The sequence below is a fragment of the Lemur catta genome, chromosome 8 (genome assembly GCF_020740605.2).
Source record: "Lemur catta isolate mLemCat1 chromosome 8, mLemCat1.pri, whole genome shotgun sequence".
Taxonomy (NCBI): Eukaryota; Metazoa; Chordata; class Mammalia; order Primates; family Lemuridae; genus Lemur; species Lemur catta.
In genome coordinates, this window is record NC_059135.1 from 1,881,146 (window position 1) to 1,906,079 (window position 24,934).

Consider the following 24,934-nt stretch of genomic DNA (forward strand, 5'->3'; position numbering starts at 1 on the left):
GTTGGCTGCTGCCCTCGTCCCAGGCTCGTGGCTGCTTTGAGAGCAGGGACAGGGCGGTCACCCTGGGGCTCGGCAGGCAGGAGGCGCAGCCCACAGCGGTGGATACTCACGCGCTGCACGCGTGGACCCCGTCCTGTTGTTGTTGATGACGGCCGGGATGGGAGGCAGACTTGTCAGAACCAGAGCACGGGCGGGGGAGATACCGTCTTTCCAGAGGCACCTCTGGCGGTAAGTAAGGTCACAGGAGACAAGCCAGCCCCAGGAGTGGTGTCGGCCATCTCTGCCTGAAGGGACCCTGCGAAATGGCCTCGCTCCCCGCAGGGGCTGAGGGACCACCAGAGGGCAGGCGCTGAGGAATTGGCAGTGCTGCCTGGGCCCAGGGCAGCGGCAGACGGTGGTCCCGGAGAAGACAGAAGCCCAGAGCAAGGGGCCTTGCCCCCGAGGGGTCTCCTTGGCAACGCATGGGGCACGGGTAGTGTGGGACCCGGGTTCCATTCTTCCCCTTCCCCCCGCTTCTTCCCCGCCAGGCAACGCGAAGTTATGGGGCAGGACAGAGGGGAAGAGCAGTCTGGAAACAGCCTGTAGGAACCGCTAAGGGGAAAATCGGGTGTTTTCACAACTCCCCGCGTCTGCGGGGGGACGAAGGTGGCTGTTCCCACTTCTGTGTTTCATGCTCCTTCTGCGGCAGAACTCGGCCCGGCTCCATCCACATTCGCAGAGCAGACTCAGGCATGGCTGGGAGGCTTTTCCTGCTTATGTGGAAGAAGAGGAAGAGACACTGGGTTACAAAGATAGCTTTATAAAGAGGAGACCTCCTCCGTCCTCCAATCCAGAACTTTCTGCAGTGATGGAAACAGTCCACAGCCGCTCCCCCACTGGGGCAGCCACTGGCCGTGTGTGGCTCTTGGGCACGTCAGGTGTGGCCGGTGGGACTGAGGAGCTGGATTTTAAATTAAATTAAATTTTAACCTAAGTAACCACATGTGCCAAATGGCTGCCTGCAGTGCGGCCTCAGGCAGGCTTCAGGCAGAGGCCTGAGGGCTGTTCTGTGTCCAGTTACTTGAATACCTGAGCCCGGTCCTCCGCGTTTCCCCCTGGGATGGAAGGGGTACGGCGCTGGCACGGCAGCCTTGCACCCTGAGCGGCCTGGTGGCGTTGGCGCCTTGCTGAGTTCATGGTCCTTGTCAGGCCGCCCCGGAGGGCGCGGCAGGAAGGGGTCTGCTGCAGGGACGAGCCTGCCGCCGCCCAGGGGCTTCCTCCAGTCGCCAGGGGCAGAAGTTCCCTCAGTTGCGAGGATAAAAGGGGGTTAACGGCGGAATTCAGGAGATGTTCGTGGAGTCACTGTGGGGGTCCTCAGAGGGGACCCTCCTTCTTCTCGTTCTGTCTCCTCCTTCCCCCGCACTCACGGTCCCACTGTGTCCCCACAGGCTCTCAGCGTGTGTCCTGTCACTGCCGTGTCCTGTCTGGCATGTGCCTCTCCTGCCATGCGACCCGAGAGCCGGGCAGTTTGGGCAGAGCGGGGAGGCCAAGATTCGCACGGTCTGGCGGCCGCAGAACGGGCGTCACCAGCGCAGACAGGCCGCACCCGCGGCTCTGCCCGCTTCTCTTACTCAAGGGTTTGCTTTTGTTTGCGTGTGTGTTCTCGACAGTGCCTTAGCCTGTAAGTGAGTGCTGCTCAGGAACCCGCCAAGCGTTAATGCAGGTGGATATGCGCAGCTGCCCTCCCGCTGCACACCTGTGGAGCACCTCACCCCTCCTGGCGTGTGCACCTCTTCTGTGTCCACGTCCCAGCACCACAGGGGTGTGGGGGGTTGGCACATCCGCTTGTGACCAGACCGTGTCAGTGTTTTGTTCAGAGTGTTGACAGCACCTCTGTCCCGGTCGCTGCACAGGGCGTGTGGCTGCACTGGGATCTCTGCACTTGGCTGTAGTCTCTGCCGTCAGAAGAAAAAACTAATAAGCAAAAATCCTGTCGCACAGGAGGGTCCAGTAGTGACACATTTTCACTCCGCTGCTGACAACTGCCGTGTTGACTTTTGCAGTCTTCCTGGTGGCAGGCTGGCACCAGTGCTAGTAAGATAGGGTATGACACAGGACGGCCTCCTGACTCAGTGCACCGTGGAGGAAGTGGCATTCGTTGTGTGACACGGTTCATTCTCTGAGATTGTAATGATTAGATGAAAGTGGTGCCAACGTGCTATGTTTTATTAGTGTAAACACCCCTGTAGGCGAAGTGTGATGATTCCCACGCTGCTGAGTCCTGGATAGATGAGATTTAGCCGTGATCTCGTGGCTTTGCAGACAGCGGCGGAAGGTTCCTGTCCGTGCTGGTCCCGGTGTGCTGGAGTGGAGCCAGGAGCAGGGCTGCCGTGGCGCGTGGAGGCCTCTGCGGGCGCCTGGTGTTGGTCAGTGAGGTGGGGACTGTGACAGCTGGGGCTGCCGGGACCCCGGAATATCTGCACCGTGTGCACACTTGGACGTCACCTGCGCCCAGCGCCTCCCTGGAGAGGCAGCGGCTCTGGCGTGTGCGGATCTGCTCCGTGTCAGGGCCCAGAAGCATCTCCCCGGGACGCCCAGGGGTCTGCCAGGCTTTGGGAGCCACAGCTTGTCCGGGGCGCCAGCCACATCATCGGTGGGGACTGGATTTGATCCCAGGTCCTGCTGCTTCCAGAGTGCCCGGACGTTCCTCTGCTGCTCCCTGAGCTTGTGTTCGCCAGACGTTTGGTTAGGAGAACCGTTTGGTTTGGTGTTTGTTTATGGTTTAGTCCATTGACTTTTTTACTGTATGAAATGTATTTAGCCATTACGATTCCTGCAGACTTCCTGACCCGTGATTCACGCTGTCTGTTGCACAGTGTACTCGATTCCGTCTTTTTCCAGCACCTTCTCACCTCTGCGTTGGTAGCGGTGGCTGTGTGAGGACGAGGAACCTCACCCTGCAGCAGAGCTAGTAGCTGTCTGACGTGGGGCGTCTGTGGCAGGACGTGCTGCTCCGTGAATTCGAGGAGCGCAGTTCCCTTCTGTTCTGAATTCTGCTTCCCCTCTGCGTCTGGGCTTTCTGCAAGCTCTGAAGTGAGGAGCACAGTCTTGCTAAGACTTTTTTGTCACATTTGTGGCCTCTGAGGTGGTGCAGCCCCGGGTCAGGTGGGACGGAGCAGGAAGGTGCCGCTGTGGTGACCGTCTGACGCCGTCCTGAGACCGGAGGTGGCTGCTGTGACTCCTGGGGTGCTGGGGCCACACGCTCAGCTAGGGACACAGGAAGCCAGCGGGGCCGTAGATCATGGCAAGGCGGCGTCCTCGTGCCCTGGTTACTCACTCCTCGAGTCTGCCTGCCCAGGGGAGTTTCTGTCCTGGTTAAGCAAACGGCAGCACCTCAAGGTCCCAGATGGTGCGTGAGCTGCAGCGTCTGGACGTCACCTCCGTGTGCCTCTGTCTCAACCCTTCGCTGTGGCACCAGCGTCTGAGTTCCAGTCGACTCTGGGCCAGGTCTTCAGCTGGGGACCTTGGTGGCTGGCCCGTAGCTGGCGGCCAAGCGCCATGTGCAGGGACAGCACGGGGCTCCTTGCTGGGGCGGAGCGGACGTGGGGCGCAGCCTCGGGGCAGCCCCTGAGCTGGTGTCTGGCCGCTGCAGCCCTGCCTCGTCCTGGGGCCGCAGTTTGGGTTCAGGTGCATCTCCAGCCGCCTTGGTCCCAGTTCAGCCAGAACTTGCCCAGAGTGGTGCAATGGGGTCCCAAGGTTTCTGGGGAGCCCTCCGGACCCCCGACACAGGCTCCATGAGGCACAGGCCAACCCTTACAGGAAGCAGCCTAAAGCTTAATTCTTTTTTTCTCTCTTTAACATAAAAATAAACAGAAATGAGAATTTTATTTTTTTCCTGCACCGCGGGGAACATCTTTTGGAAGCCTTCTAGATCACTGTTCATTTCTTTGGCAGGAATGATCAAATATTAAATGTCAAGGGAAATTAGAGCAAATAGTTCCAGGACTGTCTGCGTTAGATGGGCCTGGGAGTGAGTTTAGTCGTTCATCCAGGGCCTTCCGGATTCATCTGCTACCAAGGCCCCCCGGCGAGCTGAAGGCTGCGCTTCCCGGGCCTCCTATGACCTCACTGAAGCGCGGCCCTGGGCCTGGGAGGGTGACGGCGCCCACCGTGTCCCTGTCCACGGCACCTTCCTGCAGTCCTGCCTCTGTTTGTTATCAGGTGACTTATTTTCAAGGAAAAAGAGCCAGAAATGATTAGATAAATCCAAAGTTCTAAAAACCAGTGCAGGTCTCCCAACTGCCAGTTGGCATAGTGACCCGGACCTGCCGAGGCCCTGAAACGTAGCTGAGGCCGCAGGAAATGCCATGGGGTGACTTTGGAATCAAAGAGTCAGCACTAGCAGCCTGTCGTCATCTGACAAAAAGAGAGACTGGGACCAGCGAAACAAGGAAAACCCAGAAAACCGGGTGGATCGGGACATCTCCCTCAGGCCGAAGTGGTGCGTCCACACCCAAGGTGCGTACGTGGCCAAGCATGCAGCCTGTGTTCGTGTGTGTGCACACACGTGTGTGCGCCCCGAGAGTGGCTGCTTTCTGACCGCACAGTGGCGTGCTGCAGGGTGCGGCTCCCGCGTTCCGTCTGCGTGGGCTCTGGCTCGGCGCTGCCTGTTTCTGGCTGGGCGACTGTGGGCCGTCCCCACACCCCCGAGTGCCTCATGTCCTCGTCTGCACAAGGGGGGTGATGGCGTGCTCCGTTCTCTCTGCCTCTGTGAGGATGAAGTTGCTCCGCAGCCCCCGGGAGCTCTGATTCCCGGCTCTTCCTCCGGCGGGGGTGGGGGGGGTGCGCGGTGCCCGTGAGAGGTGGCGGCAAAGGAGCACGTTTGTTCTGAGCAGGGAAGAGCCAGAAGGGGGACGGAGTCACAGGTGCTCTCGACGCGGTTCTGAAAGGTGGTGGCCGTGGAACAGATCCCTGCAGCCTCCTCCTGCGGCCTGTTCTCAGAAAGCCATCGCTGGTGGTGGTGGTGTTCTTGTTGGTTTTGGTGAGGACGTTTACGAACAGCTTGGCGGGAACCGTGGGAGCAGCCAACAACACAGGACGGAGCGGGGAGGCCGGGAGAGGCCTGAGCGAGGGGAGCAGGTTCGCGGGCAGCGCAGGCCTTCCCTGTGAGCGGGCAAGGGGGCAGCATTCTCTTTTCTAGCCGTGAAGACGGGGCCTGCTGACTTCAGGAAATTTTAAAAAGAAAAAAGACGTGTGAAGTTGGGGGGTCTGTCTGGTCCTTCCTCCGGGCCCCTCGCCCAGCTCGGTGCTGGGAGTGAGTGTTTCAGCATCTCCCGCCAGCCCTGTCCCGACGTCCCTGTTGGTTTTCATGTAACGAGCTTTCTGATGAATTAGATTTCACTGTCTTTCTTTTTACCCGTGCCAGTTTGTTGTAATCATCTTTCACATTACCCTGAAACACTTGGCAGGTGTTCCATGGTCGTCAGAGCCCCGCGGGCGGGCGTTGTCCTGAAGCCCTGTCTGGGCCGAGTCTCTCCGGCCCCCACACCCTCACCACTCACCCCAGGACGAGAGCGGGAGCTGGGCTTCCACACCCGTCCCAGGGCCAACAGCTCACCAGTGACAGCCAACGTGACCCTCATGTGACCCCATTTTGAAGATGGGGAAGCTGAGGCCAGGCTGTGGGTGGAGCAGCCCTCTCTTCCTTCCCAGGGGCGACACTTGGGGCAGGAGCACCTGACTCCAGCTCTGCTCACCTGAGCCTGGGCCCGATGGGCAGGGACATCGCTCACTGCACCCCCTCCTGGAAGGAGAGCACCCCACCCACCCAGAAACCCGGGTCAGACGGTTCTTCCCCCTTTCTCAACCCTCAACATTTAATCAATTTCCTAAATACAGTTGGTCCCATCTCCTAAAAATCTCTCTAAGCCTCTGCCTCTTTTCCACCCTTGTTGCCCCAGGAAGACTCCAGACTCCATGGACTTCCAGAAGGTCCTTTCCAAAATGCAGGTCAGCCCTCGGCTGAAGCCCTGCCAGGGGCTGCCGTTGTCCCTGTCCCCATAGGAAGTGAGGCGTCCTGTGGCCCCCTACTGCCTCCAGCCCTGGGCTTGGCTCCCGAGTCCGTCTGCGCTCAGGACTGGCAGCGTGGTGGACGCGGCCCCCCTCTGAGTGACCCCAGGTCACAGACTATGTACGGGGCACGTAAGTGTGACCTAAACGACCCCGTGGGTGCCGGCGCGCGTCTGGGAAGCTTTTGGTTTGACTGTGAGGATGAGCTGCTTCTCCTCTGGAGGCAGCGGGAGTGGAGCTGGGAGGGGGTGATTTGCATGGCCCGCTTTCTAGAAATATCTCTAGTAAATTTGCTTTCCTTTTTCTCCGTGTAAGTGGGTGATTTAAAATCCTCCTGTTCCTGGTGCTTGTCGGGCCCTGGCAAGTGCTTAGCAAATACTTGCTGTTGGCGATGTTCTCCCACCAAAGGTTTTCTGAGGAAAGCAGGGACCAGCGTTCTTGCCTTCGGGGTTTTCATGCCGTCTCTTTAGTTGGGTGTTTGTGGAGCACCTGAGCTCTGTGTCCAGGTGAAGCAGGTTGGCCTCTCAGTACGGGGCATGGACGGACTGAAAAAGCAGGAAGCTGCGTAGCGGGCACAGCGGCTGGAGGTGCTCTGGAGGCCTCTTCAGAAGGACAGGATCCCTTTCTGGGTACTCTGGCGGTGGCTGGCTCCTCCTCACGCTTGTCTCCCGTTCTTGACCCCTTAGTGCTGCCAGGTAGGAAGCACTTGACCTTTACCCTGTGGTGCTAACCAGCTCCCATCTTGTCCCACCCCTGCTGGGGTAGGTTTTATCCCCCTTCGACTGCAGGGGGTAGAGCACTTCTTAAATGCTGTTTTCTGGGACTCCGGGTTTTGCAAGATGTTTACAGTTACTCCCTGCACAAGCCGGGGTGGGGGGCAGGCGCTGGCCAAGCCACTGGGGTGGGGGGGTGGAAGTGCATGGAGACTCCGAAGGCGGCTGCTGCGTGAACGGTCTGGGAAGCCCCCAAGTGGAGCAACCAGCTGGCTCGTCTGGAAGAGCCTCGTCCAGTCACCACTTCGGGGGATCCGTATCCCATGGGCTTCCTGGTCCCCTCACGGGTGCTCTCTGGGAAAGAGGTGTGAGGACCAACCCAGCCGGTGCCGTTTCCTCGGCTCATGGGTGTGGCTCAGGGCCTCCGCCCCCCTGACAGCGGCCACTGGCCCCAAACCTGACCCTACGGGGCAGGTGGCATTTCCGTTGCATTTCTACTTACAGGCATTTTCAGTTGCATTTTTTTTTTTAAGTAGAACTATATCTAATGGGGTTTGCTATTATTGTTTGGATGCAAAAATGTTCTTTTCCCACTGAAGGGCCTGAGCGGGATTTTGTTCTGAGTGCTTTTGGGCGCTTCTACCCCTAGCTTTTGGTCCCTTGTCATTTCTCCTCGTTAAAGGGACGGTCTCCTCAGAAGTCCATGGGAAGCTTCCTCGTAGCTCCTGCGCTCCTGCCCCTGCATCTCCTCCGCCAGCCCTACCTCCAGTCTGGCAGCGCACGTTTGTGGACATCTGGTGTCCCTGAACCGCGCTCGCCATCGGCCTGACCCACGAGTTGCTTTGGCGGAGTGCCCGGGCAGGACTCTGTGCTTTGCCTCTCTGGAACCGAAGAGCCGCAGTTTAAATCCGGGTCGGTGGGTCTCTGTGTTCCAGGCCCTGCCAGGCCTGACCGTGGTGGCGCTGGTTTCTCAAGGGGTGGTTTGGTCGCTGCTGGCCCGTCAGATTCACCGGGCTCTGGGCTGGGGATGGACGGCCGGGTCACACGTCCAGCAGGCAGCCGTGCTGGGAGGGGTCGTGCTCCAAGCCAGAGACCCAGGAGCTCTCGTACCTTGTGAGCTGCCCAGCCAGGCGGGGACAACCCCAGGGTCCCCGGGACGGCTCATGCAGGTGTCCCAGAGACCCGGAGCTGTGCGGCACCAGCGCTGCTGGGCTCTCCCTGCAGGACCCGCTCCTGGCCAGCCCATGCTTGCCTGCGCTGGGAGCAGGCAGCCCCCCCCAGACGCCCTAGGGGGGCTGTGCCAGGATCCCCTGTGGTGCTGCAGACAAAGGCCTTCCCTGGGAGCAGAGAACCCTCCAGAACAAAGGTCCTATTTTCATGCAAATCAGCCGGCCCTCCTAGGGAGCAGACCTAGCAGGAGGGGTCCTCTGAGCTTAGGCCCTTTTTCTAGAAGGTGAAGATGGACATTTGGATTCTTCCTTACGATAGGTCAGGCGTGTGGTCCTGGAGGAGCAAAATGGAAGGCGCCCACGTGGATCTCTGCAGTGCCGCCCTCCCCCGCCTGCCAGCCAGGGCTGCAAGTAGAAATTAACCTAAATTAGGAAGATAATTGTTCCTGTGTTAATTGCAGGTTGTCTTTTAAAGCTGTTTCATTCTCCAGGCCGAGCAGCAGGCTGGCTTTGGGCCACCGCGCTCTGGCACCCCTTACAGCGGGGCCGGGAGGGGGATCGGATTCCGAGCTTTCCCAAGCCATTCTCTAGCTCTAGTGTCTTTACATGACGGTCCCCTTAAAATCCACTGCTGGCAGCTTGTGTCCTGCAGGCTCCCAACCCCCCGGGCCCCAGGTGGCCTCTCTGGGAGGGTGACAAGCTCTGTCTCCACGCAGGCCACACAGATACCGTGGTGTCGCAGCTGCCGTGGCGTGTGTGTCGGCTGGCAGGGCCCACCCCTGGCCTGCGCTTGGCCCGGACACCCCGTGCTTGGCCCTGGCCAGCCTGGGGTGGCTCTGACAGGCGAGGGTGACTTCAAACATTCTTCCTTACCACGGTTTTCCGTTTTCTCATAACACCCCCGGCACGAGACATTAAGAGCTTCACAGTAGAAAGGGTGTTGCGTGAGGCCCCAGGAGTGTTTCACTAGGGTTTTTCTTGGTTGGGAACGTGGGTTTCTGGGTGACGCTTGGTGAAACCTGTGGCCACCCCTGTCCCCTGCACACACCGCCAGGTGGAGTGCCCCTCCCTTGTGGCTTTTTCCTCGGTCTTCAGTTTTCCTCCTGCCGGGCTCCCTCGCCCCACCAGTCATGGCTGGACACAGCTTTTTAAGAAAACTCTAAACCCTGGGCCTCCCCGTGCAGGGTAGTTCCTGAGTGGATGAAGGAAGTCCCCTCCCCTCCCCTCCCCTCCCCTCCCCACCCCATGGTGGTCCAGAACACGCTTTGGTAACGGGAGGTGCTGTTTTCCTGAGCAGGTCGGCCCTCCTTGTGGAGCTTGCCTGCCCCTTCGCTTGCAGGAAAGACTGATGCTCCAAATCCCGTCCCTGCAAACTCTCTCAGTGCTGCCGAAGGTTCCCTGTCTCCAGTTTCACCACCCTGCCCTCTCCCGAAACACGCAGGGAAGTGTCCTTCAGCCGTGTGAGACAGGCTGCTCGTTGGTGCAGGTGTCCCTGGTCACTGGTGCTGGGTGTCCCCACAGTCTGGCCTTATGATGCTCCTGTGTCTTGTAGGAATTAACTCAGGGGACAGGGAACCGTGTAAGAGTGAGGTCTGGTAATATGGAAAATACTAGCTCATATTTGGAAAAAAATAATTAAATTTAGTAAAAACTATTGATACGTCTTAGGTTTAAATTGAGGGCTTGAATGAATTTTTCCTGCTTAATGTCAAGTGTCTTTTGATAAAACCATTTAAATAGAGTGTAAATTTGCATTAACTCGATGACTTTTTTATTTGCAGTGATCTGATTAGAAAATGGTGTATCTTTTCTATAGTTGATAGAGCCCTGCTTATTCTATTCTCTCATTTGCTTTACCTACATAAAAAATGGTGAGTAAAGATTACAATGCTTTTCTTTTAAATTTAGGAAGTGGTGAACTGTCAAGAGGTTGAGGTTTTGAGTGATTTGCAGGATGGTTATGGAGTGAGGGTTCATGCAGATTTGAGTTCCTGTGTTCAGTGTTGGGCGCAGAGTTACAGCCAGGGGCACTCTTGTAGTGTGGGCAGAGCCAGCCTTGCTGGGTCAGAGTCCTGAGCCCCCTCCAGGCTGGGGCCCTCGGGCGGGACCTCTCGGGCCTCTGTGGCCCCTGTCGGAGTCGGGTGCGCTGAGGAGGCCTGCTGTGCCTGGTGCAGGGGACCCAGCGTCACCGCCTCTGCCTGGAACTGGCACTGACACTTAAGCCAGAGCTTTCAGTGCCCAGAGGAAAACTCCTCGTCCCTCTTCTCTTTTCGTTCTTTGTTGGCACAGTGCTTGGCACATGGTTCGAATTCAGTAAAGGCTTAGTGAAGAAGGAAACAAATATTACTTAAAAATATTTTACTTAGCTGACTTGGTCTAGAAACACACACACATTGTAACACAAGAAAGGTTATATGCAAAAGTAGTTCTTAAATTATACCTGACTAAGCCAAAAAAAAAAAAAACACCAAACCTTTTGTGGTTAGTGCTTTTTTGTATTTTATTTAAAAACAAAATAATAACCAAAACCTTCCCCATCTCAAGGCCATAAATATAACCTTGCATATTTTCTCTTAAAACTTTTGAAATTTTGTGTTTCCTATTTAAGCCTTTGATTTCTGTGTATGCTGTGGGGTAGGGATCAGGTTCATTCTCTTTCCCTGTTTTGATGGCCAGGGTGTGTGTCACTCACCCTCTACCCAGGATGGCCGCACTGCCAGCTCCTATGTCAAGGTCAGGCTGTTTCTGGCCCCTGGCCATGCTCAGCTGTCTCAGGGACTGTCCTCAGCCAGCAGGGACTGTCCCCATCACAGGAGCATTAGCACAAGCTCCAACATCTTAGGGTGCGAGTGTCCCAGCTCCTCCTGTGCCGTGACTCCTCCAGGGACAAGTTCCTTTAAAAAGCCAAGGTGGAAATTGAAGTTGCTTTGCATGTGTGGACGACTTCAGGGGAGAACTGATACCTTCGTGTCACGTGTGTGTGCCTGGCTCATCTTCCCTTGATCAGGTAGGTCTTCAGTGACTTCCAGTAGATTTCGATCATTTTCTCCATGAAGGTCTTGTGCGTATAATGTTAGATTTATTCTTTGGTACGTTGTAGTTTTTTTGTTTTTCTCTTGTACACTAACTTTTTTTTAAAATTAAGTTTTCTGTTGCTAGTATTTGGAAATGCAGTTGATTTTTGTATTTCATTTTTATGTATAGTCATGTTAATAAAATCTTACGATTTTTCTGTAGATTCTTCGGGATTTCTAAGACAAAGGCCTTCAACTATAGTGATGACAGTTTTGCTTCTCTCTCTAATTACTGTATTTATTTTCCTTGTGTTACTGTACTGCCTGGGAATTCCAGTTCAGCTTTGAATAAGAGGAGAGATTCTGGGCTTTCTTCTGTTTTCCTTGACATTAAAGGGAAGGTTTTTAACATGTCCCGAGTGAAGAGTGACGTTTGACATAGGTTAGCATAGATTCCCTTTTCCAAGTGAAGTTCATGGGACGACTGTTTTGTTAGCTAAGAGCTTTTACTGCATCTATTGTGATGCTCCTACGGTTTCCCTTTTAATTTTTTAATGTGATGGGTCACACATACAGGGTTTCTGCTGTCAGCGTCCCCTGATCACTTGCAATGGATTGATTCCACTTGTTTGTCATAAATGCTGCCATTTTCATACGTGGCCAGATTAGATTTGGTGGTGCTTTGTATTTTTTTTTTTTAAATCTCTGTTCTTAAATTCTAGTGGCCTGTAATTTTTCTTTGTTGATGTCAAATTTTTTTTTTTACTTTCTGAATGAGTTTGTCTAAGATTAGAATTGTTTATTCCTTGAAAGTTTGCAAAAATTAATCTCTGAAATTATTTGAGGTTCATATTTCTTTGGTGGTTTGATTTTTTAAACTAATGATTTAATATCTTTAATGGATACTAATAATCTGACTTTCTAATTCTTGGTAGTATCAATTTAACAGAAATTTCTAGGACTTTGTCCATTTTATCTAAACTTGCAATTTGATTGTCATGGAGTTTTTCATGATATTTTCTTTTCAAATCTCTGCCGCATTTGTGCTTATTTATTACTTTTTCACTTCTAACATTACCTATCTGTGCTTCTTTTTGATCAATCTTTGTTTTACTAATTTTTTCTAAGAATCAGCTGACTTTGTTGCCTCTCTCAGTTGCAGGTTTGCTTTCTGTTTTTAAATTCCTGCCCTTGTCATCCTCTTGCTTTCCTTGGCTGTGTCCCGTGTTCTTTCCCAACTCGTGGGGTTGGGTGCACAGCTTGTTGGTGCTCAGCCTTCTGTTTGGGTGGGCATTTCCCTGGCACCGTGGCAGGTGCCGGTTTCCATACTTAGTATTTTAATGTTCACCCGAAGTTTTGTTTTAAGTCGTGCTAATGGCATACACCTTCAAAATGACGTAAGAACGGCCCTTGACCTCTGTGGTCTTCCTTCCAGAAACACACAAGCCCAGTCTGGTCATGACATGAACGTCGGACAAGTCCTGATTAAGGGTCATTCTACAAAATACCCAACCAGTACTCTCAGAACTGTCAAAGTCATCAAAAACAGAGCAAGTCTGAGAAACTGTTGCAGCCGAGGGAGCCCGAGGAGGCCGGCTGATGACGGGGGTCCTCCCGCGTGGGAGACCCAAGGGCGTCTGAACCAAACGTGGCTCCAGTCAGAGATGGTGGCTCAGTCCTGGCTCATGGACAGTGGCCGACGTGCCACGGACAGAAGACGCCACTGAGGGCCAAGCTCCTCCTGTGCAGCCCCAGGTGCCGGGGCTCCCCTCCCCGCAGTGCACGTGCACCTGACACCTCCCTCTGGAGCATCTCGTCTTCCTGCTGAACTTGCCAGCATAGCTCTCTACCTCTGTTGGTGGTAAAATCTCTTTCTCTGTTTGTTTATCTGAAACTGTCTTTGTTTCACCCACATTCTTGAATAATTGTTTTACAAGATTTCAAGATGATTTCTGGACGAATTTTGTTACCACCTGTTAACAGTGGACAGTTCTAGGATGGTATGTGTCTGCGTTACGCTGTTTCGCTTGTGCTCCAGGTGTTCCTCATGCCAGGCAGAACTGGACGGTCTCAGCGCACCCTGCCCTGGGGGCCAGTCGCCCTCCCCACCCTGGTTGAGTTGCTCGAGGTGTCGGTGTTGAGGGCTGGGTGGCAGGTGCCGGCACCTGTTAACCTGCCAAGTGTTCCATGCCCTGGCCTCCGGGCCGTGCTCACCAGGAACCTTTGCTACGATGTGAGCTGGCTTTGCAACAGCTTCGTACTTCCCTCTGCTCCTAGTGGATTTGAACGTGAAGGAGGTTCGGGGTGACAAGTGCCATGAGGGTGTGCACTGGCTTTCGTCAGCCCGGCATCGCAGGGGCACGAGGCGCGTGCAGCCGAGGCTGTGGTCGCAGTTACAAACGAGAGAGTACAAAATAGGAATTTCCAGATGCCGTTTCTTCTTTGACCAACATGTTCTCCAGGGTTGATGCAACAAGACCCAGCGTGTATCAGAGGTTATAAAAGGAAATTTCGTCTTCAGGTGGCCAGTTCCTTAGCTGACCAGCCTGGAATCCCAGAGTTGGTGGAAACGGCACTTGCGAGAGAGGGCCCAGGGCTCCTCCTCCGTGAGAGTTGACGGCATGAGACACTCCCGAGAGGGGGGGGGGGGTCCTGGCTTTCCCTGAACTGCGGTTACTAAGTGAGAATTCAGGGAGGAAACTTCAGAAGTGCTGTACTCGGTTTTTAGCCTCGTTTGAAGCATTTGCACCAGATCCCCAGAAAGCAGGGAGAACCCAGGGGGTGCTGGGCATTCCGTCTCCCGCAGAGCAGAGCGCACTGTCCTCATCGGTGCTGACAGGCACTCCATCCCGTCTTCTGGTCAGGCTGAGGGGCCTTCACGCGGCTCCCTCCCCATCCTGCCCCCTAGGCCTGGCCCGAGGTGGCTGGTCTGAGCCCTGTGGTCACCTGTGCACACAGCGGGGCTCTCGCTGGGGATTTGAGGCTGTTTCTGCCACTGCTGATTCTGCGCTTTTTCAGGCTGGCCCCTCCCTGGGCTGCTCTCACCCCTCCCGTCTGCTTGCGCCCTCCCTGCCTCTGCTGGCCCCAGGGACAGGGGAGAAGACAGACTTCCGAGGCAGGAAGACCCAGTCCGAACCGCAGCTTTGCTGCCTAGATATCAAGGGCATTACTTAGTTTCTTGGAGCCTCTGTTTTCTCCTCTGTAAGATGGGTGTAATAGCACCTTCCTCCTGCGTTTATTGTAAGGCTCAGGGGATGGAGTGTGAATTTGTAGCCCGGTGCCGGTTTGTTCATTGATTCACCTGACGAGTCATGTATTGAGTCACTGTTCTCATCCATAACAGTCAGCATCCCCGGTCGGTCAGACCCCAGGCTGCACCCTCTAGGGGCCCAGAGCCTCCTGGGGGAGACAGTGCATCAGGGGCTCTGTTCTGCACCTTCAGACTCGGGTCTGCACGGTTTCTGCCACGTCCAGGAGGCACTTGGTCTCGGTGGCACTCAGTCCCGGTGGCACTGTGCTCCCGGCCACTGCAGACCCTTCCCTGCCGGGAGCACCGTGGCCCTGTACCCGCCTGGTTTCTGGCCCGCCCTCCCTGTGCACAGTCTTTCTGTCCCTGAATCTCAGTCTTTCATGTTTAAAGAGGATAAGAGCAGCCTGAGTGTCCACAGGCAGGGTGGCCATCTCTTGAGGGAAGGTCCAGAACCTTCTTAGAAGGTAAATTAAAGCAAACCAAACCTTCAGCAAGTTATGTTGACTGATATGTGGTATGAAGTATGTTTTTATACACTAACATTTTTCCTTTTATTTACAAATAAGATTGTCAGGGCTTTTTAAAAACCAGAACAAATGCTTTCAGCAGCCTTGAGAAAATGCTGATTGGAGGGGCCCCTCTTGGGAGATCTCCGCTGGAGGGGTCCCTGAGTCAGCGTGACCGTGGCCTTCCTTCCCCCACGGGATGTCGACCTGTCTCTGATCTGCTCTCTTTTTTCTTCCCCGTCTGCTGCAGAGCAGTCTGAAGACTCAGCAGTCTGAAGCCAGGGATGGGCCAGGTGTATTTCTCAGAAACCCCACAGCCCCAGGTGCATGGCCGCAGGTGGGGCCGCAGGGCGGAGCGTGGTTCTAGTTACTCATTTCCTGCGGAGCTGAGAGAGCCCAGGTGCTAGAGTTCCTTTAGGCCAGCGGTGGCCTGGGCCTGGCCCGGGGTCAGCTTGCTGTGGGAAGTCGAGGTGTCTTCCGTGCCAGGGGCTCATACTGGGGGTGGGGGGGTAGGGGGGAAGGGTGGGGGCAGTGGCAGTGCCGCTCCGAAGCAGACGGCACCAAGCTGGGGTTTGGGGCGTGGACCGGGCTGGTGGCTGTGTCGCCTTTTCAGGCAGCTCGAGTGGCACACACCTGGTGAGCTTGTAGAACTGTCCCCGGAGACCCAGGTCCCTGCTTCGGAGTGCAAAGCCTGTTACCATCAGAGATGGGTCACAGGTGTGCTAGTCGTGTCAGTGTTGTGGGGACCTAAATACACCCTTTCCCGCCAGCCCTGCCCGTCCTGCGGGGTTGTGGCCAGGGCCTGCCTGTCTGGGCCTGTGCTTTGGGGCTTCCGGGTCCCTTCTCCGCCTTCCCTCCTGGCCTGGGCTCGGGCTGCTCCCTCTCTCCTGACTCCCTCGTGCTTGTGCCTTCAGAACGGCCTAACTGGACAGAAACAAGAAAGAAATTGCTGTTTCCGGGGAGCTCAAGAAGCCGAGATGCTGGATTTGGGGCTCTGTGCTTGGAGCTTGGCTGTCCCCCAAATGCACGGATGGAGTTTTCTGTGTTTTCTTCTTTTTTGAGTCCTTAAACAAACATCGAGCCCCTGCAGTGCCAGGCACGGGAACAGGACAACACTGGGACACCAGGTTGGGGTGGACCCAGTCCTGGCCTTCCAGGGGCTCCTGAATAGTTAAGCAAGGGAATTGCAAAAACCTAGCGCAGTGCAGAGTCCCAGGAGTTGTCAGCAGGGCACAGACGGCCGGAGGGCGTGGCTCTTTGGGAGACGCCACAGAGAGCGAGGGGGACCCCACAGGGCTTATCCTCAAATGGTGTCCCCTAAGTGCTAGCGGGGCAGGCCTGGGGGATTTTGCCACCCCGTGAAAGAAATTGCAAGAAGACTGAAGCTGGCTGGCTGCAAGCCTGACCACGCGGTGATGGTTTCCCTGCTGTTGTCTCACTCTCAGTCTGCCGCCGCCCGCCTCCCTCCCCTGGCTCTGCAGCCGGCATGTCAGGGTCTTGCCCCGAGGGACTTAGGCCCCCCTCACTAGTGTGCCCGTGTGGGAAGGGCACTGAGGGCCGAGTAGGGCAGGTTCCGGCCCAGCTGGGGGTCCCCCAGGGCTGCTTCGAAGGGTGCAGGTCACACTCGCAGCACTCAGGGGGGGCCTTTCCCCCCAGCCAGCTGGAGCCCAGACACGCAGAGGGAGGGCGGGCGGCAGACACACCTCTCACCGTCAGCACAGCTGGCTCCATGTGCTCTCTGATCAGCACTTTCCAGGCGTCTCCCCCGGGGCCCCGTCGTGCTCTGGCTCACGCCTCACCCTGTGTTCCTCAGCCGCGCAGCTGCTCTGACCGGTCTGCTGCCCGTGGCCTCTCTGCGGCCACCGGGACCAGCGGCCTGGCCTGGAGGTGGGGCGGCTTCCTTGAGTCAGCGTCCTGCGTCACTCTCCCTGCCAGGGAGGTGTGCACGGGCTGCATGATGGCCCCAGCCTACTGCTGCCCTGCGCCCTGGGCCCCATCCCTGCCCCTGGACCGCACTGGCTGTTCTTCCTGCTGTGCCTTCGGGCACGTGGTTCCACTGCCCGGGAGGAGCTTGCCCAGCACCTGGTCAGCACCTGCTCCTCTTCACGGCCCCACCCTGGATGCACCCCCAACTCAGGTGGGCCACGGCGGGGCTGCGTCTTCCCGTCTTGTGCACAGACCCCGCCTTAGCTTGGCTCTGGGCACCATGAGGGGACTTTGGGCTCCCCGGGTGTCTCCTGGGGACAGAGATGCTGGCTCTCCATCTGGGCTTGCCACTGTCAGGTGTGCCTGGCACCCAGGGGACACCAGCCACTGCAGAGCCACCTGGTCTGGGTCCGAGGCTGGAGCTAGAGCAGCAGGGGGCAGGCCTTGCCCCAGGCGTGCGTGCAGCGAATGGACACGCATGTGCCTGCACATGTACACACGCGGGGCCTCGAGGGCAGGGCTGGTGGTCAGCTGCCTCTCTGTGAGTGTCCCCGCCTGGTGGCCCTGCCCTGCTGCCTGTCGGCAGGGTTGGAACTGGCATTGCTCTCCTCTCCGCGTGACATGGCCTCCGCCAGCGTGCTCCGAGGCGCCGTATGTGTGCATCATGGGCAAGTGCAAACCGGCAGTGCCCCGGTACACGGGACGTTTCTTGGTGACTCAGCAGGTTTGAGCTCATGCCACTTCTGTGTGAGCCCTGTGCCCGGACAGCCGTGAATCATTCGCTTGCCTCTTCGTTTGCGTCAATCAAACCACATGTGAGGAAAGCAGCAGCGAGGAGGCTGTGCCGGCAGCTTGGCACCCAGCGCGGGGACCGTCGCCAGGGACAGCCTCAGAGGCCGGCCTGCCGTGCGCCTCCCGGTGGTCTGGGCCGCGGGCTGGGGCAGCTTGGGCTTCCGGCCGGGCCCCTCCGCCCCCTCGCTTTCCCTCCCTTCCCTCCCGAAACCGCGCAGCGACGCAGGAGATGGGTGAAATGGTAATTACAGCCTTCCCGCTGTTGACTGGTTTCCTCTGTGCAGGCCTGCGGCGAGCGGGCATATTTGCAGCTCTGGGAATGTTTACAATTGGAAGCAGATCCACTGATCTTTTCTTCCCTTCACACAAAATAATTTTAGGACATGGCTCTTTGAAAAGATTCCTTGTAAGAAAGACTTAATTAAAAAGGAATGTCACTGTGCCCCCACCCCTTGCAGCCGAGAGGAGCAGCGGAGGAAGGGAGTGTTCCAGAACGGGGAGGGCCGTGGGGAAGGATGGCCCTGAGCGGAGCCTGGGACCCTGGGCTGCTTAAGGGAGCTGAGGGAGGAGGCCCGGCTGGCGCCTCTGAGCTTTTTCCGGAGCAGCTTGTGGGACGAGGTTTGCTCTCGGTCAGGTCCTGGCCTGTGTGGGGCTGGGGGGCCCTGCGGGGGAGTGCTGGTGGGGAGGGGGTTCCCAGGGCACCCCCAGTTCAGTGGTTTGCCTTTCTTTTTTTGGAGTAGGTAAATTAGGTTCTCACTTTTACTGTAAATGTTACTTTTATTACTGTTGAGTCAGCTGTTCGGCAGTAGCGGAGGTCCCAGTGCCTGGCTGGCCACGGCTGTTGCTGGTGTCTCAGACCTGCTAGCAGACCCTGCCCAGCCCTCCCAGCCTCGCGTCCCCGTGAGCCACACGCCTGCCCCTAAAGTGAGCGGGACTGCAGAGCACGGCCACTTTATCCTGGTGTCAGGTAGTGATGGAGGTGTGTTTAGATGCAGCTGCTCCAGGGAATTGTGGAAACTTGAGTGGTCGTGAGGTTCTGTCTTCCGAAGTTTCTGTCTGACTTGGCTGCGAGCCCAGGTGTGTGTTTGCAGCAACCTGCAAGCGACTAATAAACACGGAAGCAACAGCAAGACAACAGAGTGACACCTGCATCCCGATCTCCCTCTCCCTCAGTGGCTTCCTTTCTCTTTTTTATTACGGAAAATTTGAAAACATTTACGAAAGTGAAAGAAGACAGAGAGGGAGGAGCAGGCTGCGGCTGGGCCTCACTGATGCCTGCGGGACCAGGCCCGCTTCACGGGCGGCTCTCACTGTGGGGACAGAAGCAATCTTAGCTGTCACACAAGTGTCATAACCCTCAGACCATTGTCACAGCTTGAATTGATTACTACTTTTATGCCATTACATAATCATTGTTTAAAATCCCCAGTTAAATTTTTCAGGTTTCTTTTTTTTGGTGTGTGGTTGTTCTCCTCAGTGTTAAACAAGGTGCACACACTCCGGCCACTCCGTCACTTATGGTTCATCTGCGCGGCAGTGCCCCCACCCCCACCACGCCTCCTCTCTGCCTCTGCCCCGTGTGTGAGAACTTGGCCGGGCGTCCTGGCGCTGTCTGCTGTGCTGTTTAGCGTCTTCGTCTCCCCTCTCTCGCGGGCCGCTCGGTGGTCCGGGCTGCAGCCTGTGTCACTCCGGTTTGGGGCAGGTTGGCGAGTCTGTGGCACAGGCGGTGAGTGTCCTGGTCCCTCCTGGGTGACCGGCGGCTGCTGACTGTCGCTGCCTGCCCTGGAGGGCTGCAGGCGCTGCGACTCCTTCCCGAGTTCAGCCCGAGACTTTGGTGGTGAGAACGTTGCCCTCAGCAGTTCGTTGGCCCAGGTGGGAAAAGCTTTCTTTGTCGGCCAGTTTCAGTGTGCTGAGCCAGTTGCTGTGTGGCATCTAAAGGTAACCAGTGCCTTTCATCATTTATGTATTTGTTTTCCAGTGTGACCGTGAACTTGTGGGTTTAGTGTATTCCATGCGTTTTAAGCCTTTGCTGTTACTCGTATTGATGCTCAAGTTTTGGCCCTTGACTTCTTTTGCCACGACCCTCGTGGACTTTGGTAGCTTCCCCGCTGTGCTGTGACAGACACCTTGTCACCTTGTACAGTTTCGGTCCCCAGACCAGAATAATCTCCCATCTCAAGAGCCATCGTCACGTCTGCCAGGTCCATTTTACCATCGAAAATAACATAGTCATAGATTTGGGGATAAGGATGTGGCCTCTTTGGGGACGTCCGTCATTCAGCCTTCCACGTGCCCGGCCCTCAGATGGGCAGCTCTGGCCTCTGTGCGGGTCACTGTGGGCGGCTCTCTGGCCCCGTCGCTGGGGACGGCAGAAGCTGCTTCAGGAATGTAGGTGCAGCTGGGGAGAGGCCGGTGTACATGTCCCTCCCAGGGTCTGGGGACGCAGAGGTGAGCCCCGCTGCTGCTCCCGACCCCTGCCGATGCCTGCCCCACTCTGCCTAGGTCAGAGGGCGTCGGGCTGCGGGGGCCGGAGCAGCAGAGCTGGTGTGCCTTGCGGGTGAGCTGGGCAGTGTGCCTCAGGGGTGCGTGTGGACGGCGGCTGGGCGAGGTTCTGGTGCTGCTCTGGTGGCCGGGACGGTTCTGTTACCTTTTTCCTTGGCTGTGGAGTGGCACCTCCTTGTGGGTTTGATTTGCATTTCCCTGATGACTAACGACGCTGCGCACCTTTTCATGTGCTCATGGGTCATTGCATGTCTTCTTTGGAGAAATGTCTATTTAAATCTTTGGCCCATTTTTTAATTGGGTTGTTTGCCTTTTTATTGTTGAATTGTCAAGTTTACTTATATATTCTACATAAAGCTCCTTTGTCAGATATATGATTTGCAGATATTCTTTCTGTTCTGTGGATTGTCTTTCTATTTTTGGACAGTGTCCTTTGAAGCCTAGAAGTTTTTAATCTTGGTGATGTCTAGCTCATCTACTTTTCTGTTGCTTGTGACTTTGGTGTCCCATCAGAGACACTCGCTGGACTCGGATCGGATGGAGGCGGTGGTGTGGCCTCTGGGTCCCCTGGCTCCTGGCTTCCGTCGGAGGTGAGTGCTGAGAGCCTTCTTGAGTCCACCGGGAGAGGTGTGTTTTATTGCCCCGCCAGCCCCTGCAGCGCCTAATGGCTGGACTCACTTCCCACAGTTGTTTTTAATTGAATGTCCATGGGAAAGTGGCCAAGTAAATTGAAGGTTTCACAGAGCAAGCTGAGCTTTTGTTGATCTTTTTTAAAACTGTGCTTTTTATTGTTACTGAGCACAGTTTGCTGGAACCTGGCATCACGCTGTGCGTGATCACTGCGATCCGTACTGCTGGCCTTGCTGAATGCTGCAGCATGAGGGAGTGTCCAGCACTCTAAACACAGTTCCAGAACATTCCGGAGCCTCTGTCATTTACAGGGGGACGTTTTCCTACCGATAGGTTAATTATGGGACACAGCCATCAGGAATGTCGGGTGTGGGGACACATCCTGAGGAGAGGGGCCACGTTTTGCAGGGTGAAGGGCAGCTCTCCTCAGGGTCCACATCTGGACCCCCGCTCGCCAGCTCCTGCCGGATGCGGCCAGCCAGGCCTGGCGGCTGTAAAGTGGGCCGACAGCAGCGTCCACCGAGAATGCACGAGTCCCGTCCGCAGAGTTGGCTCCGCCCTCACGGGCGCCGTCACCCAGGTCAAGGGTGTTCTTGGAACTGTGCCTTCACCTGGATTGAGTATTCCTGGCTATTCCAAATGGGACGATTTTGGAAACCTGGAATATTTTAAGCACAAAACATGCTAAGACCCAACCTTTTCACTAGTTTTGAGTTCATTCAGCTCTAGCTTGCTGAGAAGAGGAAGGGCTGAGTTTCTCTCTGATAAACCCAGGCCTTTGAGCTGTAGGTATTTTGGGAAATTTGTACCTAACGGTTACCCAGAGAGTCACCACCTTTCTGAACCAGGGAGGGTCGCTGTGTGTTTTCCTTGCGGGCAGCTGGCGGGCAGCACACGGTCTGCCCTGGACTTGCTTTGCCCACAGTTGTGCATCCTGCTCTGACCAGAGCCCTGACACCGCGCTCTGCCCACAGGTGGCACCCCTGTCGGTCACACCAGCCAGCCAGTGTCCCGCTTTTCCCCATCAGGGGGCTGCTTAGTGACTTTAAAAACTTCAGATAGTGTATGATCTGGGCACATCGTACATTGCACAAATGTTCAATGAACGTAGGACTTTGTCTCGGATGGGGAGGGGTTCAGTTCCCAGGAGACGCGAAAGTATTATCCCCATTTAGGGTGTGTGTGTGTAGTTTTTTTGGCCCCCAAACTATTTCAGGCTTGGTCTCGATTCTCATTGTAAAGGTCTGCGCCGTGCTGTGCTCCGTCCCGCCAGGAGTTCCTGGTTCTCACACGCGGTGGCTCCGCCGCCCCTTCCAGGTGAACACGTAGGGGCAGCCAGTGGGCGCCTGCTGGGGCTGCAGGTGTGTCCCCTTGGCTGGGAGTCGCCCTCTCCGTTGTGTCACCATCAGCATCAGGGCTTTGCGGGAACTCGGACCCCACCCTTCCCTGGGCACACGAGTGATATGTTTGCTACATGCACACACGCGCACATGCATGCAGATGTGTGAATGTACGTGCCAGTGACGACGGGGTGTTTGGATGGCAGCCACCGTCTGGTGAACCGCGTGTTGGTGTGCAAATGAGACTGTCTCTGCTGGAACCGTTCTGCAGGTGGCAGCCTCGAACGCAGCCACCGTGAGCTCAGCCGTGGACATCGCTGCCCCATGCCCCTTGCCCGCCCAGCCCGGCTCTCCTGTCCGGCTGTTCCTCGTTTCGTTCTATTCTGAGGGGCTGGGACGCTGGGGACACCTCCTGTCTCCGCCCTGAGTCCGGGGCTTCCTGGGGCCTCCTGTGCCTTTGGCCCGCCCCAACCCCAAGCCCCTCGGGGTCCCAGGGCCCTGGGGTGTCCCTGGGGCCCTCTCTCTGCACAGATGCTCACCTGTGTAACTCAGTTCTTGGTTAACAAAGGGTGACAGGGCTAGAAGTCTAGTTCTTACACCGTGGTTGATGCAGCTTCCTGGGCAGTCAGCTCCCTCCCCGCCAGGACCACCCCCCCCCAGGGCCCCTGCGTGGCCGCCTGCCCCAGGTGCTCACAGGCGGGAGCACGAGGATGTTGTGGCTGTGCTTGGTAAAAGCCAGTCAGGGGAAGCGTTTAGATTCCATCTATGATAAGTCGGAACTGGGGAGAGAAATTTGTTTACTTTCATGATGAATATCTCCACCCTTGGCCTGGCTCATTTACCCAGCAGCTTTTCAGAGCGGCACTTTACCCCGAGGAGCTCTAAACCTGTCCCTGCTCTGGTGACCTCTTGGCTCACCCGCAGTGCGAGGGGGGACCCTGCTCCTCCCAGGATGGCCCCTCTGTGCGTCAGCTGGAGACACCTGAGCCTGCAGAGCACCCTGTCAAATACTTCCTGATTATTTTGATAACTCTTTGACTTAGTTTAGATAAGAGTGAGAGAAAATTCTGATTTATTCATGGAATTCAAGTGTCATGTTTGATATGTATGTTTTTAAATACTTGATATTTATCTTTTTAGAAAATTGTCTTCATTCTCAGATAAGGCATTTGAAAGACTGTGTTTGGAATATGAGGAATTCCGATCTAAAATCCCTGAAGCTGAACACAGTGGGCAGCAGTAGACTTTGTGTTGACAGCTGACCAACTGGCCTGACCAACTGGCCTTGAGCAGTTTCTATTTCTGGCGGAGGGGAAGCCGGTGACGCAGAAGCGGCGCCCGCCTTCGTCCCTGTTACTTTAGTCCCCCCGGGGCTGTGTCGTGGCGCAGAAAGGTGGGGGCCTTGGGCGCAGCCCTTTCCTGGTGGGAGCCCCTGAGGCCCGCCGTGGCCTGGGGGCTGCCGCCTCCTGGGGCCCAGCCAGCCTCCGCCCGGGGAAGTGTGACGGGCCGTGGTTTGACGTTTCCGGTCTGTGGCTCGTTTCTTGTGTGTACGACTCTCTATAGCTGTGCCGAGCCCTTCCGGGAACAGCGACAGATTCTCGTGCCTTCACCGCATGCTGAAGGGGGTGTGGGGAGCCCTCACCGCCTGGCATTGTGTCCTGGAACCCTGGGTCACTGCTAGGCCGTGACGTGGGCCCTGCTGTCCCTGGCAGGAGCTGTCAGCCACTGGTGCATGTCGGCTGGATCAGCCTCCACATGAGAGTCTGTGCAAGATGATCCGTGTGGCGCGATGTGGGCTTCGCTGTGCGGGCAGGCGTGGTGTCCGTGGCCAGGGCTTAGCCCTGAGGACGTGTGAGGACAGGCTGGGCTCTGGCTGCGGGCTGGGCACTGCCCTGAACACGAGGAGGTAGGTCCCACCGTCTCCCAGGCTGTGGATGGGAACCCCGAGAGGTTAAATAACGTGCCCAATGTCACACAGCTGGTACGTGGCCAAGCGAGGTTCCCCTGGCCGACCCTGTCGGCCACGTACTGTCCGCACATCTCCGAGCGCCTGCTGTGCCCAGGACGCCCGGGGCAGTGTCCCGAGTGATTATCCACAGCCCTGCTTCGTCCTCTGTGTTTAGGACCAGGGGAGATGAACCTGGTGACCCAGTGCCCCTTGGGAGGCCACGGCACTTGGCACTCGTGGGAGTGTGACAGGGCAGGTGTCCCAGGAGCTGCAGGGGCAGTGGCTTGTGGTGCGAGGCAGTGAGGTGGTCAGGCTCAGCGTGGGCCCTGGGGCAGGTCCAGGCCTGGAGAGTAGAGGGCGTGGACTCCACCTGGCTGCTCTGCTGCAGGAGGCAAACCCTGCCTGGAGCTGGGCTGCCCCCCTCGGGCTGTGTCCGGGCTGGCAGCACAGGCAGGGGCTGTGGCGGCAGGGTGAGGGGTCCTGTGTCCTGCCTGGCCCCGAGGCTGCTCTGGTCTCAGCCGCTGCTGGCAGGTGGTCCCTGTGAATGCCCAGAGGACTCCGTCCAGGCGTGGGGGCTCCGTGCCCGCCTTTCTGCCTTTGCAGAGGGAGCTGGACGGGACGGCCACGCTGCTGCTGTGTGGGCAGCGTGTGAGGGTGGACAGGCGCCCACTGGCCCATCCTGATGGGGAGCTCTGCCTGCTCCATGCAAGCCAGCCAGTGGCACGGCTCCCCGTCCCCCCCCAGAGGGCCCAGCAGACGTGTGAGCTCACGCATCACCGTGGGAAAGGCTTCAGAAACTCCAGCGGCAGTTGTCCCAGACACTTTTGTTCGTGGTCGTGCAGCACTGGCCAGTCCCACGCCTGGGCCTGGCCTGCTGACGTGTCCCCGTGGGGCACCCTCGATCGGTGCCAGCCTGGTGGCTCAGTGCACGTTTGTGTGACCTCGTGTTCCTGCTCCCTGCCCGCGTGTCCCCAGGCTGCGCTGAGCAGGAGGATCTGGGCCGTCCCCCAGCTCCCCCAGGGGGCGGCAACGGCCCCTCCCTTCTCAGAGGCCCAGGGGAAGCAGGGCCTTTCGGGGCAGGAGTTGGGCAGCTGAG

General features: G+C 56.8%; 1 protein-coding gene across 11 annotated transcripts in view; it reads left to right on the top strand.

Annotated features, from left to right (window-relative positions):
• The window catches only part of HDAC4 (histone deacetylase 4), a 256,229-nt gene that overhangs the window by 71,623 nt on the left and 159,672 nt on the right, over positions 1 to 24,934 (top strand). The window contains exon 1 of one of the 11 annotated variants that reach the window (XM_045558652.1): positions 171 to 228. The exons of 9 other annotated variants lie outside the window; for them this stretch is intronic. The gene's annotated coding sequence lies outside the window, so the exon portion shown is untranslated. Of the gene's footprint in view, positions 1 to 170; positions 229 to 23,469; positions 23,797 to 24,934 lie in introns of those variants that run through there. One more of the 11 variants, XM_045558648.1, reaches the window with a different exon arrangement.